Here is a 13135-nt window from a genome sequence, read left to right as displayed (position 1 = left end):
TGGTAATAAGTTTAATTTAATATTTAGAGCCTTTTGGGAGATTGATTAAAAATCTGATTCAGATTAATAAAAACAAAAATGCTAGAGGCCCCAAAAATTCTACCAAAAGTTTTACCAAATGTCTCACATGGGTCCCACACCCATATGAGACATTTGGTAAAACTTTTGGTAAAATATTTGGGGCCTCTAGCATTACTCTAATAAAAATTAAATATAATGAATTGGACCTTAATTGAAGTCAATTAGACTAATTAAATTAAAGATTGGACATAATTAATTAAGATTAACAATGAATTAATTATGTTAATATGTGATTAGTGAAATAATCTAACCAAGTCAATTAAATAAGATGAGAGAATTACAATGTTCTGAGAAATGAGAAAAAGAGCTCAATTACCTATATATGCATTGTAGTCATTCTCTACTCGAGCAAAACTGTGGGGAAAAGAGAGAAAGAGAGCAAAACCGTGGGAAAGAGTGAGAGAGAGAGAGAGTTCAACATGTTTTTGCTGGAAATTCAACTCTAGAAAGAGAGATCAAGAAATTGAAGACAAGGGAAAGATACTCAAGGAATTAAAAAAGAAATTCAGCTATAGAAGACTTAAGGTAAGAAATTGAAACTTAAATTTTGTAGATAAATCACCTAAAAGCTAGATTTAAGAGATGATTGGGTTCAATCTCATATAATTAGAAAGAAATTACCAAGAAGATGAAGAAATGGACTTAGGTTCAAATTTATGGAAATTAATTTGCAAATTAATCATTTTGGGTTTGAATTTATTTGTCTTACATGAAATTGAGTTTCAATTGTACATGCATCATGAATTTTCAAGAGATTTGGAAGTTAAATTGGGAATTAATTATCTTGAGTTTGATTTTTTATAATCTTGCATGAACTTGAGTTTCATTTCTACATGCATGAACAAATTTTATAAGTTTTAATGCTCTAATTGTACATGCATCATGGATTTCTAAGAATTGATTTCATGTTTTGATGAAACAATAACTAAATTTTAGAAAATCCTGAGTTCATGAAATTTGAGAGTTTGATTTTGAAATTAAAGGAAGTTTTGATTTAATTGAGTTAAGGATTGATCACGGTTCATATTTATTTTCATGTTTTGATGAAGTTTTGCATGAGTTTTGAGCATGAAATTGAGTTTTAAAAGCTTAATTTATGTTTTAGAATTTGAGTTTAAAATTGGATTTGATATGAAGAAAAATGAATTAAATCTAACTTTGGCCAAATTAAGAAATAAATTATAATTTATATTTAAGATTCAGGAATTGGTTTGATTTTGATTTGGATTTCATACATGCAAATATTTTTCAAAGAGTTTTATAGCTTTAATTTTATGTTTTATAAAACAAAGAAAGAAAAATTTTGAAATCATTATATTTATGAAATTTTGGTTTTAATCTTGATTTTAATCTTGACAACCAAAGAGGTTTTTGTATAGAAATTGGAAATGGGTTCATCTGTATTAATAAAATTACATGTTTAAATTGAGTCATGCATGAGTCTAAGTTTGAAAATGTGTTTGGAAACTATTCTTATTGATTTTTGGAACACAAAAAAATTACAGACCGCTTGAGCGGTAAAGTCACCGCTCGAGCGTACATTTAGGCCATCCAGAATCTATTTTTGCAGACCAAGTACTGAGAACCTGTGGTCACCGCTTGAGTGACCAAAGGTTCGCTCGAGCAAACTTCTCTATTTTATCATATTTTGGAAAATTGTTTTGAGTTTATATTTTTGTCCTCATCTCTTTCCAAGCATTATCAGGCATGATCTATGGCTCATTGAAGAGTAATAAGTTAAGAATCAACAAAAGTGATTTGTTATGAAGTAAAGCAAGGGGTTGGTTTATTAGATTAAGAAAGAATGAGTGAAGTAAGAATTTGGTCTGCTTAGAAAAAAAAAAGAATAAGAGAAGTTGTAAGTGATGAAGAAAGTAATAATTGTGTTTCGATATGTTTATTTATGTGCTTTGTGTAGGTGGACGTTCGAGACCTGAATCAGTATAACCTACTATGAGTAGTAACTTTATAAAGATATGTTCAATGTTATGTTATTTTTGAAATTGATATATGATTGATTGATTCATTGAAATGCTTTTTCCCCTTAATGAATGAAGTTCCTTTTTAAATTGTATTCGTGGCGTCCATTGATTATAGGCCCTTACCTAGGGAAAACAATACCATAGCTATTGACTATAGGCCCTTATCGGGGGAAACAATATCACAACCATTAATTATAGGCCCTTGCCTGGGGAAAACAATACCATGGCTATTAGATTAATTGAAACACAGAGATCTCTAATGTTAGACCTTAATGGTCCATTGTTATTGACCCTTGTGGTCCACTGATATTGAAATATTGTTGCTCTATGGATGTACCACGTAAATTGTTATTGCATTGATTATTGATATTGAGAAAACATAGATCATTGTGAATTGAATGGAAATGAGAATTGTTTTTGAAATGATATCGAACTTTATTAATTTAACTCCTTTATTCTGTTATTACTCACTGGGCTTTAGCTCATTCCTGTCCCTTATATATATATGTAGGTGAGCAATTGGATGATCAGCATTAGAGTTTGCCTCGGAGTCAACCCTTGGTCAAGCCACTCATGATGCGCCTCTGTGTCGAGGCTTTAGCGTTATTTTTTAGAGTTTTGTATTTTGATTAAGTCTTAAGTGTGTGTGAGATATGTATAAGATATTTCTTGGTATACGTATTATGAATGTTTTAAATATTTTAGTTACCATGTATGTACAAGCTCAATGGACATTATTATTTTTGTTTTGCTTCCACTTTAGGCCCTTATAGTATTTAAATATTTTGAAATTTTATCTTTGAGGTTGAAGGAAATCTAGGATTACTGGCCGGTTATGTGATAACTCAATCCGTACTATGCTTAATTATGTATGTAATTATGTGTTTGATATGAATTTGCAAGTTTAAGTATATGAATTATGTGAATTTGGAATAGTATCTATTGAATGTAGGAATATCTGTTGCAATTGAAACTTTGAACTGAAGATTGAAAGTCTTAGAGGTGCAATGAGCCAAAAATGACTTCATATCTATAATTAGCATGGTTTATAGAGCTTACGGTGAAATTTTGAAAAATTACGATTCGTAATATTTAATTAGCCTAAATTATATATCTGTAGCTCAATTGTGTTCTTCATTCTTATTGGGACTTGCTAGAGAGTTGGGTTGGAGAGAGATAGAGCTTACGGTGAAATTTTGAAAAATTACGATTCGTAATATTTAATTAGCCTAAATTATATATCTGTAGCTCAATTGTGTTCTTCATTCTTATTGGGACTTGCTAGAGAGTTGGGTTGGAGAGAGATGAAGAGATGAAGCTAGGATTTTGCTAACCCTAGATTGAAGCTAAGGTATGAAAATTTACTTATAATCTTTGTCTCTAACTCATCCTTGTCATGGAAGCAAAGAAGAAATTAAGAGTTTTGAGCTAGGGTTTTGAGTTGTGTAAGGGTTTGAATAAAATCATGAAATCTCTTCATTTTTGTTTGATTTGAGTTCATTTTTGTGATTGACCCATGAAACAAACTCTCGATGGTTTATACAACCAAGATTTGTCAGAAGATTCACCATGTTTGTATGTATTTTGAGCTTGGGTATGACATTTATGATTGTATGAAAAAGATGAGACCTTGATTTTGTTATTGAAGCAAGATTGATGTGTTTGAGATGTAATTACCCTTGAATCATGTTAGTTCACCATGTTTTGAGCTAGTTTTGCTTTGCATTTGGCTTGGAAATGGATTTTTGAACCATTTTCGGACTGTCTGATTTTGCCTAGACCACACGAGCGGCCACGGGCTCTGCACGAGCAGAACATGAACAAAAATAAGGAATTGCATTCTGTTTAAACCACTACTTAAGGGGCCAAGGCCACCGCTCGAGCGGCCCAGTCACTGCACGAGCGGTCAAAGTGGGCGCACGTGCGGCCAGTCCTGTTTTAGCTTATACCTGGTAACTTCAAAAAGGCATATCTCCTTCATCCGGACTCCATTTTAAGTGATTCTTGAGCCTAAATTCAATCTCTGAAAGTCTAGTTTCTAATGGTGTGGTCTCACATCCAAATATTAAATAAACAAATTGATATGCTCAAATTAGTGAAGGCTATTTATTTTCTTTTAACCGTTTCATGCGATTTCCTACCCTAACTTAGTTCCCTTTCGCTTCTTTCTATTTCCTTAAACCTTAACTATGTAAACATGATATTTTCAATGGAAAACATATGAAATTGTTGTAGGAAACATTAATTTAAACCATGAACATTTAGGGCCGTTTAAAATACATCTTTGACACAAGCTTTGTACTTGAATCACATGTAGAGAAGTTTAGCATTAAACACTTGAGAGGGATTAAAGAATGGGGAATGATTGAACGGATATGTAATGAACAAATCGATTGTGTGAATTGAAGGCAATGTGTTTTGAAATGTTATGCTTGGTTATGTTTCTGCAGGCTGAGTCGTTAAGGAGTATCATCCGACCAAGCACTGTGAGTAATTTCTTTGTAACGGTATTTTCATATGAAATACTTTGGACTTGTGAAACTTATACGTTGTATAAATTATGTGCCTTGACAAGTGTTTTCGAAATGATAAAACATGCTTGAAATCTTCGGAGCAATTATGCTATGGCAAGTTTCTGAAAGAATGTTTCAATAAGAATGAATGAGTTTCCTTTTGAGCAATGATTATGATAAATTCAGAAAATGTATTTTGACCCTCAGTAACTGTTATTTGTCTATGATCTATCTTAGACATTTTGCATAAGCTAATGATTCTCGATAAACGTTTTATGATGTCAACCTTTGACGATTGTCTTGTATGGTAATTTAGCAAGTTAATTAAGGCCTTCAGGGACTTCGTTACGACTTGGAGTTATGAAAGGTTTGATAAAAATTTTGGTAAGCAATATTTGATACTATGCGATTTGAAACAAGCTTTAATGTGATTTGGAATCAGACTTAAATGTATCATTTGATCGAAATGAAGGAACTTCATTAATATTATATGACATGTGCAATATGGGCTTAAGGCCGATTGTTACATGATTGGGCCCGAGGCCGCTTGTTATATGTTTGGGCCCTAAGGCCACTTGTTATATGATTGAGCTCGAGGCCACTTGTTATATGATTGGGCCTAAGACCGCTTGTTATATGTTTGGGCCCGAAGCCGCTTGTTATATGATTGGGCCTAGGGCCATTTTGAATATATGAATATATGACTATGGACATTGTGGGAATCTTATGATCATCTATGTACACTGCTTTACTGTATTATTATTCACTAAGTTTCGCTTACCTAATATTATGTATGCACATGTAGGTGATCAGCAATATGGAGCACACCTTTAGAGTCAGCTTCAGGAGCTATTTTGTAACCCAATTGAGTCATGTCTTTGAAATGGAGTTTTGTCTTTGACTTACACCACACCTTGACCTTATTTTGTTTTTGCCACTATGGTCTTGGGTTTGTAAACAAGATGTGTAAATTTCTTATGACACTTATATTTTTGCTTGGGCATGTAAATGTGTTAATGTGTTATGAGGCTATCTTCATAATTTTTGCACATGATTGGCACAACTTAATGGACTTCTCTTTATTATACGCTTCCGTTTATGGCTCCATTAACATGAATATTCTGTATGATCGTTTGAGGCCTTTGGTAATCTACGGTTTACTGGCCGGTTATGAACCAAACTTTTAGGGGTGGGTTTGGGTCATGATAGGTTACGATGCTAAACCTACAAGGGCGGGTTTGGGTCATGACAGTAGTATTACCCTTGAGAGGGACTTTTGTATTAGAGATTGGTAGTTTAATATTTGAACTTTCGTTGTCGACTGATGTGTTGTTGGGTGCTGAGGCATCATGGTACTATGTTGTATTTACATATTGTTATTGTTGTTTGTTATTCCTCGTGTGTTGGAGGCTTATGATGGATTTTGGACTTTTTATATGTGTAATGAGAATTTGTTCATGGGGTTGGTAACTGTAACGGTGTTGTATAGATGTTATTGTTTTATGACATTGTTATGCGATGGCCTTTGAGCCTTGTTTTGTTTGGGAGTTAATTGTTGAGAACAAGAATTTGTGGATGGTTGTGGTTAGGGGTGTGATGCTGTGAAAACAAGTTATAAGGTTAGGGTGAGTAAAGTATAAGGGGATGCGAGACTTTAGGGTTTGTGAGATTCGTCGGTTATGTGAGAATGTTTCAAGGGAGTGTGAGATTTGTATGTTGGGGTAGTAAGAATGATACTTGAAGTTGATGCTTAGTATTTTGGTTTTGTTGGTTAATGAGTTCGTGGTGGTCCTATTGATTATGAGAAGGGTGGTGCGTGTGTTGAGGTATTATTAGATATGGGGCAGAGTTTTGAGAGTGAAAGGAGAATTCCGTGGGTAAATACTAGAAGTATTTCTTGGGATGAAGAATGGTTATGTTCACTGGTAGTGAGGGTGGCATCAGTGAAGATTCCTTTGTCTCCAGGATTGTGTGATTGTCATTGACCACATTGGTCTTACGTTCAAGGTGTACAAGGTAATTTCCATATAATCATGTGATGGGTGATTTCTTTAGGAAACAATAGTGGTATGGCCAAGTCTTGAAGAACCCGGTGGGATTCAAGGAGTAATAGAGTTAGGTGGCACGTTGGTGTTTGGTACCGAGCGTTCAGTTTTATCGAGTTGGTTAAGCAGTTAGTTGATATTGGAATGTGGTTGACAAATAGTCACATAGGGCCTAGCTTGAAGTTTGGTAAAGGGGAGTTGTAACCTTGTAAATGCCTTAGAGTGGTTTGTCAAGAGTGAAGTCTCATGTTTGTGGGTATAGAAACTTGTGTGAAGCTTGCCTTGAATTGTGAAACTCCTCGGGTTGGAGTAGTGTATGAAGGGTCATGGTTTTACATGTGTATTACGCCGCATGTGGGTGATAACTTATGATGATGTTTATGATAAAAAGGGAATTTCAAGTTAATGAACTTTCTTGTGTTTTGTTGCGTTGATAACGTGATTGTTATTTCTATTACGGATTGTTCTGTGAATTTGACATATGTGTTTGTTGTGGCATCATGGTAAGAGTAATGGATGTCATGAGATGACGGTTGTTGAGTTTGAATTGGAAAATGAATTTTTCCTGGAGTTATAGCCTCGGATGGCCTTGTTTAATAGAAATCTTGTGGAATTAATCTAAATTATAATGAGGAATTTCACTATATGGTCCTATGCAACTTACTTAGGGATGATTATGTATCTTGAATTACACCTTTGTTTTTAGAAAACGTTAATAAAACTTTTGAGTTTTACTTGAAAGGCAAAAAATATGTTTTGGTTATGATCAGAATGAGTTTTGGGCACTTGTGAAAAATGTTCTATATCTAGGAAAATGATTTTTTTTTTTGAATCGAGAAAATGGTGAATTTTCTTTTTTATATATGTTCTGTTGTCATTTATTTTGCCTGGAATGATGGATGTTGTATAGTGACTTGGCTTAAATTGCTAATTTCGGGTTGGTTGTTGGTTTGAGGAGTGTTTTGGTGTTAGTGAGGTTTGTATACCGGGGTTTTGTCTCTAACTTTTTCTATTAGAAGTTTTCTTGTTCATATATGAGTTTACTGAGACTTTGTTGTGGAAACTTCCTTTCGTGTTCTAGTGCCAAGCACTTGGGTGTGTTTGGTCGTGTTATAGTGGTCGTCACGTGGTTGTTGCTTCTAGTTTGCGTGTGGTGGTTGTTTCTGTTTTGTTTCGTAGGCCTAATGAATTGTATGGGTCGTGGAGGCATCCATGTTTTGCTTCTTGAGTTTTGTTGTTGGGCGTCTTTGGGGCCCCAAAAGGTTGAGTTAGGATCCGAAAATTTATCCCAAGTTTAGGTCCAACATTTAGTTGGTGGTTGTGTCTCTAGTTGTGATTGGGTTGCTTTGTTTTGGCCTTATCTTTAATTTCAGCGACAAAATTTCCTAAGGTGGGGAGGTTGTAGCACTCTGAGTTTTCCTCATCGCTCGAGCGATGGATTGATAGCTCGAATGGTCTTTCGAGTCTTCCAATACTTTTGTAGGTTTGTGATTATGAGAGTTGTTAATCTTCGCTCGAGCGCAGGTTTGGTTGCTCAAGTGGTCTGCCTTGTGTGATTTGAACTTCTAAGAGTTTGCCTTCTTCACTCGAGCACAAATTTGGTCGCTCGAGCGGTCTGTCCAAATTTAGCTTCTATAAAGGCCACTTTTGGTCTTTTTTGGATCACTTTTCTTTATCTCTTTTCTCTCCTTCCTCTATTGCTGAGCTCCCAAGCTCTTTATACTTGTTTTTCATCCAATTCTATCCATCTTTGACCCATAGTTCTTTAGACCAAAACATAGAGGGTCGCGAGGGCTTCATTTTAATTTGAGCGGATCGTGTTTTCGTCGCCGTGGACTTTTTGGATTCCTCTTCAATATCTCGTTTATGGATAGTTATGTGGTAGATTTTATTGCATAAAAAGCATGTTCATTATGAAATTTTCGAAAAACATGTAAAGGGGATCTGGGGTTTAAATGTTTGAGTTGAAATGGTAAAATTGATAGTTGTGTGGGTTAATTGGTTAGTAGTCTAACATGTTTATGTTGAAAGGAAGAGAACGCCCTAACTTAATAATTTGACCTAATGAATTAAAAAGGGGGTAAAGTTGAATAATGTTTGTGTTTTGTTAATTTGAGTTGTGTTATTGTGTTAATAGCATAAAGGGAGAATTAATTTTGGTATTGAAATTTATTTGGATTAATCTTGTTAAGTTGAGTTGGGTTATGGCTTGATATCCATGGGTGTGGTTTGATTGAAATGCAGTTTTATGGAAATGTGGAAATTGGTTCTTGAAAAGAAAAGAATTTGGGCATGTTAACTTGGAAAGTAAAAGAATTGATCTTGAAATGAGAAAGAGACCATGCGTATTGTAAATTTAGAAATGAACTTGAAGTTGGATTTTGAAACTTTTGAACATTGTTATTATCATTGTTGTTGGATTTAAGGTAAAGTGAGTATTGGATTATCGTATTATGTGTGTTTAAATATTTATGATTAGAGGTTTTCTCCTTAGTCATCAGTGGAGAATGACATTGTGATGTTGAATCGATTATGTGTATATAGTACACTCGGATTATTTATGTTTGTTGGATTATGTGATGGTTGGACATGTGCATGTGCTAAGAATAAGAGGTACCATTACCTTCCAGCTAGCACTTGGAGAATTGGCTGCGCTGAGAATGTGGGGTGCTAGTACTTTCCAGCTAGCGTCTGGAGAACTTGGCAGAGGTACCATTACCTTCCAACTGGTGACTGGTAAATTAGCGTAAGTATTGGAAATGTGTATCCTTGTCTTACCGTGCTTGAGGCAGGTAGAGTGTTGTTGGATTTTCTCGTTATCAGCTTAGTTCCATTTATGTGTTTCATGAACAGTGATGATTATTTTGTAGAGGGTGTCAATTGTCTCATATGGTTACGCAAGGAGTATTTGTATGTGTCGTCTTTATGTTTGTTAGGATGCTTCTATTTGGAAATTGTAATTTGGAATTAGGTGTGAGTTCTGTAATTGGGGAAAAGTATTTGGATTTCGTGAGTTGTTTTCAGACGCACATTATTGTCTGGAAAGTTTAAAATAAAGAGCTAACATGAAGAAAGAAAAACGAATGGTTTTGTATTGTTGGACAGGTAGAATGATTTTAAGAAAAATACGTATATATCTTCAAGTATAAACTGGCACAGATGTATATATGGTATGACTTAAAGCATTCATGATCATAGCTATCTGCAAGTTGTAATTGTTTAGGATCATGTTAGAATCCCTACTGGACATTATATTCATCCCACGCTGCTAATCCTTTTTCAAGTGAACATCAAGAAGTGATTTAAGATCGGAAATCTTCATTATTTGTTGGCCACGGGACCTTTTATTTGTTTGCTGAATGTCGTTGCTGTAACAAGGGTTGAACCCTTTCTCTTTTATGTAATGATGTAACCTTGCGTTGAATTTACTGTAATCATGTTACATGTTACATTTACTCTGTATACGAATGAGAAAATCTTCATTTACTTACCTTTATTAAGATATTGGAAATTTCTGTCTGCTATCTCTGAAATTGTTTATAATAAGGGTTTGAAATGTTATCTGAGTAATATAAAAAGTGGGGCGTTACAATTTGTTTCGGAGAGAGAGAGAGAGAGAGAGACGAAGTGGAGTTCGGGCTGTGGTGGAGAGAGTGAATTTGTACAAATTTTCTGATTGTATAAAATGATGTAGTGAAGATTTTCAAAATATAATCGGTGAGTTGTGATTGTATAGAATGATATAGGGAAAATTTTCAAAGTATAATCCATATATGTTTTGTAGTTAGATTTTATGTAATACTTGCCTTGGTTTTTGAGTTTGTCTGGATTTGTGAAAAGAGAGAAGTATTGTGTAATTGAAATTGAGATTTGTGTGGATTTGTTCGAAAGAGATAAAAACTTATAAATATATATATATATATATATATAAATAAATAAAAAAAGAGGTCGACGTGACTCTCTTAAAAAAAAGTAACCCTCATAATGTGCCATCTAAGAATAGAAAAAACACTAATTTTAATTATATATATATGTATATGATATGATGTAGCTATATATTAATAAATGTCTAAAATGCCTTTTTGCTTTTGTTGAGTTCAATGATTAAAATATTATATTTTTTTCAATTTTTTTATAATAAAAATAGGTAAATAATTTAAGTTGAAAACAAATCAAAATATTAGAATATAAATTAATAACATTAAAAATTTAGAATTAATTTATTACAATGGTCAAACTTTGAAATTTTATTTGTAATTTTTTCAAAAAAATTAAGAAACTAATTTTCTCTCCATCAATTTTCTTGAGAAGCAACCATTTTAAATTACTAATTATCAATTAGACAGATATTTTGTTTTTCATATTTATATCTTGGATCCTTCCATCAATTTTTTATTTTATTTTATTTTTTTGTGGTAATTTTTTAAAAATTGACACCTTACCTCAATACATAATCCAACCATATGGATGAATAAGAACGAAGTCAAACATATAAATATGGTAACAAAAATATTATGAATTTAACTTTATCAATTTATAATTTGTTTTCATTTTTTTTTTATTTTGTGTGGTGGAGATTAAATTAATGAAGTATGGGGTTTATGTGAAAAATAAATTTTAGCTATTAATTTTTTTTAAAAATAAATTTTAAATTCATAAGTTTAAATTTGTAAGGTAATTGTCATTACAAACCGTAGTTTTATGATATCTATGGACCCCATTTATGAAGAACTGAGCCCATTTTTTGCAATCCAAGTAAATCTATCTAGGAGTGGATTCTGTGTCAGTGTCATTTCAGATTCTTATTAGGATTATTCCAATACCAATTTAATTAATTTATCATTTTATGTTGGGTTATCCTTTTTGGAATATTTACTAATAAATTCCATCTCACAAACTATTAAACCAATCAGTCCCAACTTTATTCTTTTGGTCCGGTAAGTCCTACTAGTGGGGAGGTTTGTTTCTTTTTGATCCTATTTTCCAATTTGGCGTCATTGTGTGGACAGATGTACCCTTTTTTGTTACGTTTCGATCTTGTGTTGCGGAATCATGTCATTCTGTGGATTTTGTGGGTGTCACAGTTTGTAATTTTAATGTTACGTGTATAAACGTTTCAGCCTTTTGGACTTAGGGTTTTCAGTGGTGTGGGTGGGTGATTTAGTGGCGGCTGTGTGACGGACTAATACTGAGAGTATAACCAAAGTCGGTACGCCGTTGGTTCAAAGGTTTGTCTTCTTGTTTGGATAGCATTTACGTTTTATATCGTTTTGGGTTTTGTATGTATTGGTGGAAGGGGCTGCTGTACAATGGGTGTGGTGGGGGGTTATATGGTGCATTTTTTGGGGTTATTTTCTGTGTTACAAAGGTATGTCTTGTTATTTGTATATTTTCTGCTGTGGGTGTGTGTTGCATTATGTATTAGTGCAAGGGAGTTCTTTACAACGGGTGGGATGGAGGGTTATGTGGTGCATTTTTTGGGGTTGTTTTCTGCACTGTGTGTGGGGATATGGATGTAGAAATCAGGTTGTGTTTTAATGGGTATGGGTTTCCAAGATGTGGGTTACGTGGCAATCAAAAACCACATCAGTCTTTTACAAAAACCCTTAGTGAACTTTTTGGGTGTGTGACAATCAATTGTGTGGCACGTGACCTACCACATGCCGTTTTACCTCATCTGTGCCACACGCGCATACGAATTACAACAAACATTAGACAATAACTGATGGCAATTTCGTCCTTTGACAACAGATGGGACTAAACGGAGCACTAGAAAACATATGGGACTAATTGGATTATAAGATCAACATTTAGGATTTACTGGCAAATTTCTCTATGTTTTGGTTTATGTTTGGCTCGTGTTGTGTTAACGTGTCTTATCAAAAAGCTAAAAATAACAAGTTCATAAAAAAAAAAAGAAAAAAAAATTTTCTTCGCAAATTAAATTTAATAAAACTAATCTTTATTGAATGAAATTATTCATAAAAATATTTGATTTTTTTAATTTACAAAAACTATATCTTATTTACATAATTTTTACTAGATTAACTCAAATAGTAGACAAAAAAAAATATTATTTTCAATTAAAAACAAAAACAAAATCTTTTTCAATATTAAAATTGTACTTTACATATTTTTTTATAAGTGGGATAAAAGTTACATAAAATATTCAAAAATATTGTTGCAGGCTGGCAACCCTTACTAAAAATAATATGAAAACATGACTAATTTTTTATGGGGAGTTTTTTTGAGGTCCTTAATATTAATATTTTATAAGGTAAATGAAATACAATATTTTCATAGTAGTTAAGGTTCCTTAACATTTCTACAGAGAAAATTAGACTTAGAAAAATTTTGCCTGACTCAGAGAAATTTCGCTTCATACTAGAGAAATTTGGAAATTTCTCTGAATTGAGGCCAAAATTTCTCTGAGTCAGGTGAAATTTCTCTAAGTCAAATTTTCTCTGTGAAAATGTTGAGGGGTCTTAGCTAATTAAAAAAAATATCTTGGACC

The 13135-nt window shown here is 33.3% G+C and overlaps 1 long non-coding RNA gene across 1 annotated transcript; it reads left to right on the top strand.

The window, feature by feature from the left end:
* The first annotated feature begins 431 nt into the window (after positions 1 to 431).
* LOC145792753 (uncharacterized) lies at positions 432 to 2873 on the top strand. The gene is made up of 2 exons (XR_014332555.1): positions 432 to 606; positions 2575 to 2873. It is a non-coding gene; the product is annotated as an uncharacterized LOC145792753 (long non-coding RNA).
* Positions 2874 to 13135: the final 10262 nt, after the last annotated feature.

This window comes from Camellia sinensis, chromosome 6 (genome assembly GCF_055761805.1).
Source record: "Camellia sinensis isolate YWXY chromosome 6, ASM5576180v1, whole genome shotgun sequence".
In the NCBI taxonomy this organism is placed as follows: domain Eukaryota; kingdom Viridiplantae; phylum Streptophyta; class Magnoliopsida; order Ericales; family Theaceae; genus Camellia; species Camellia sinensis.
The sequence above is the reverse complement of the archived record's forward strand: the minus strand, read 5'-3'. Positions and strand labels throughout refer to the sequence as shown.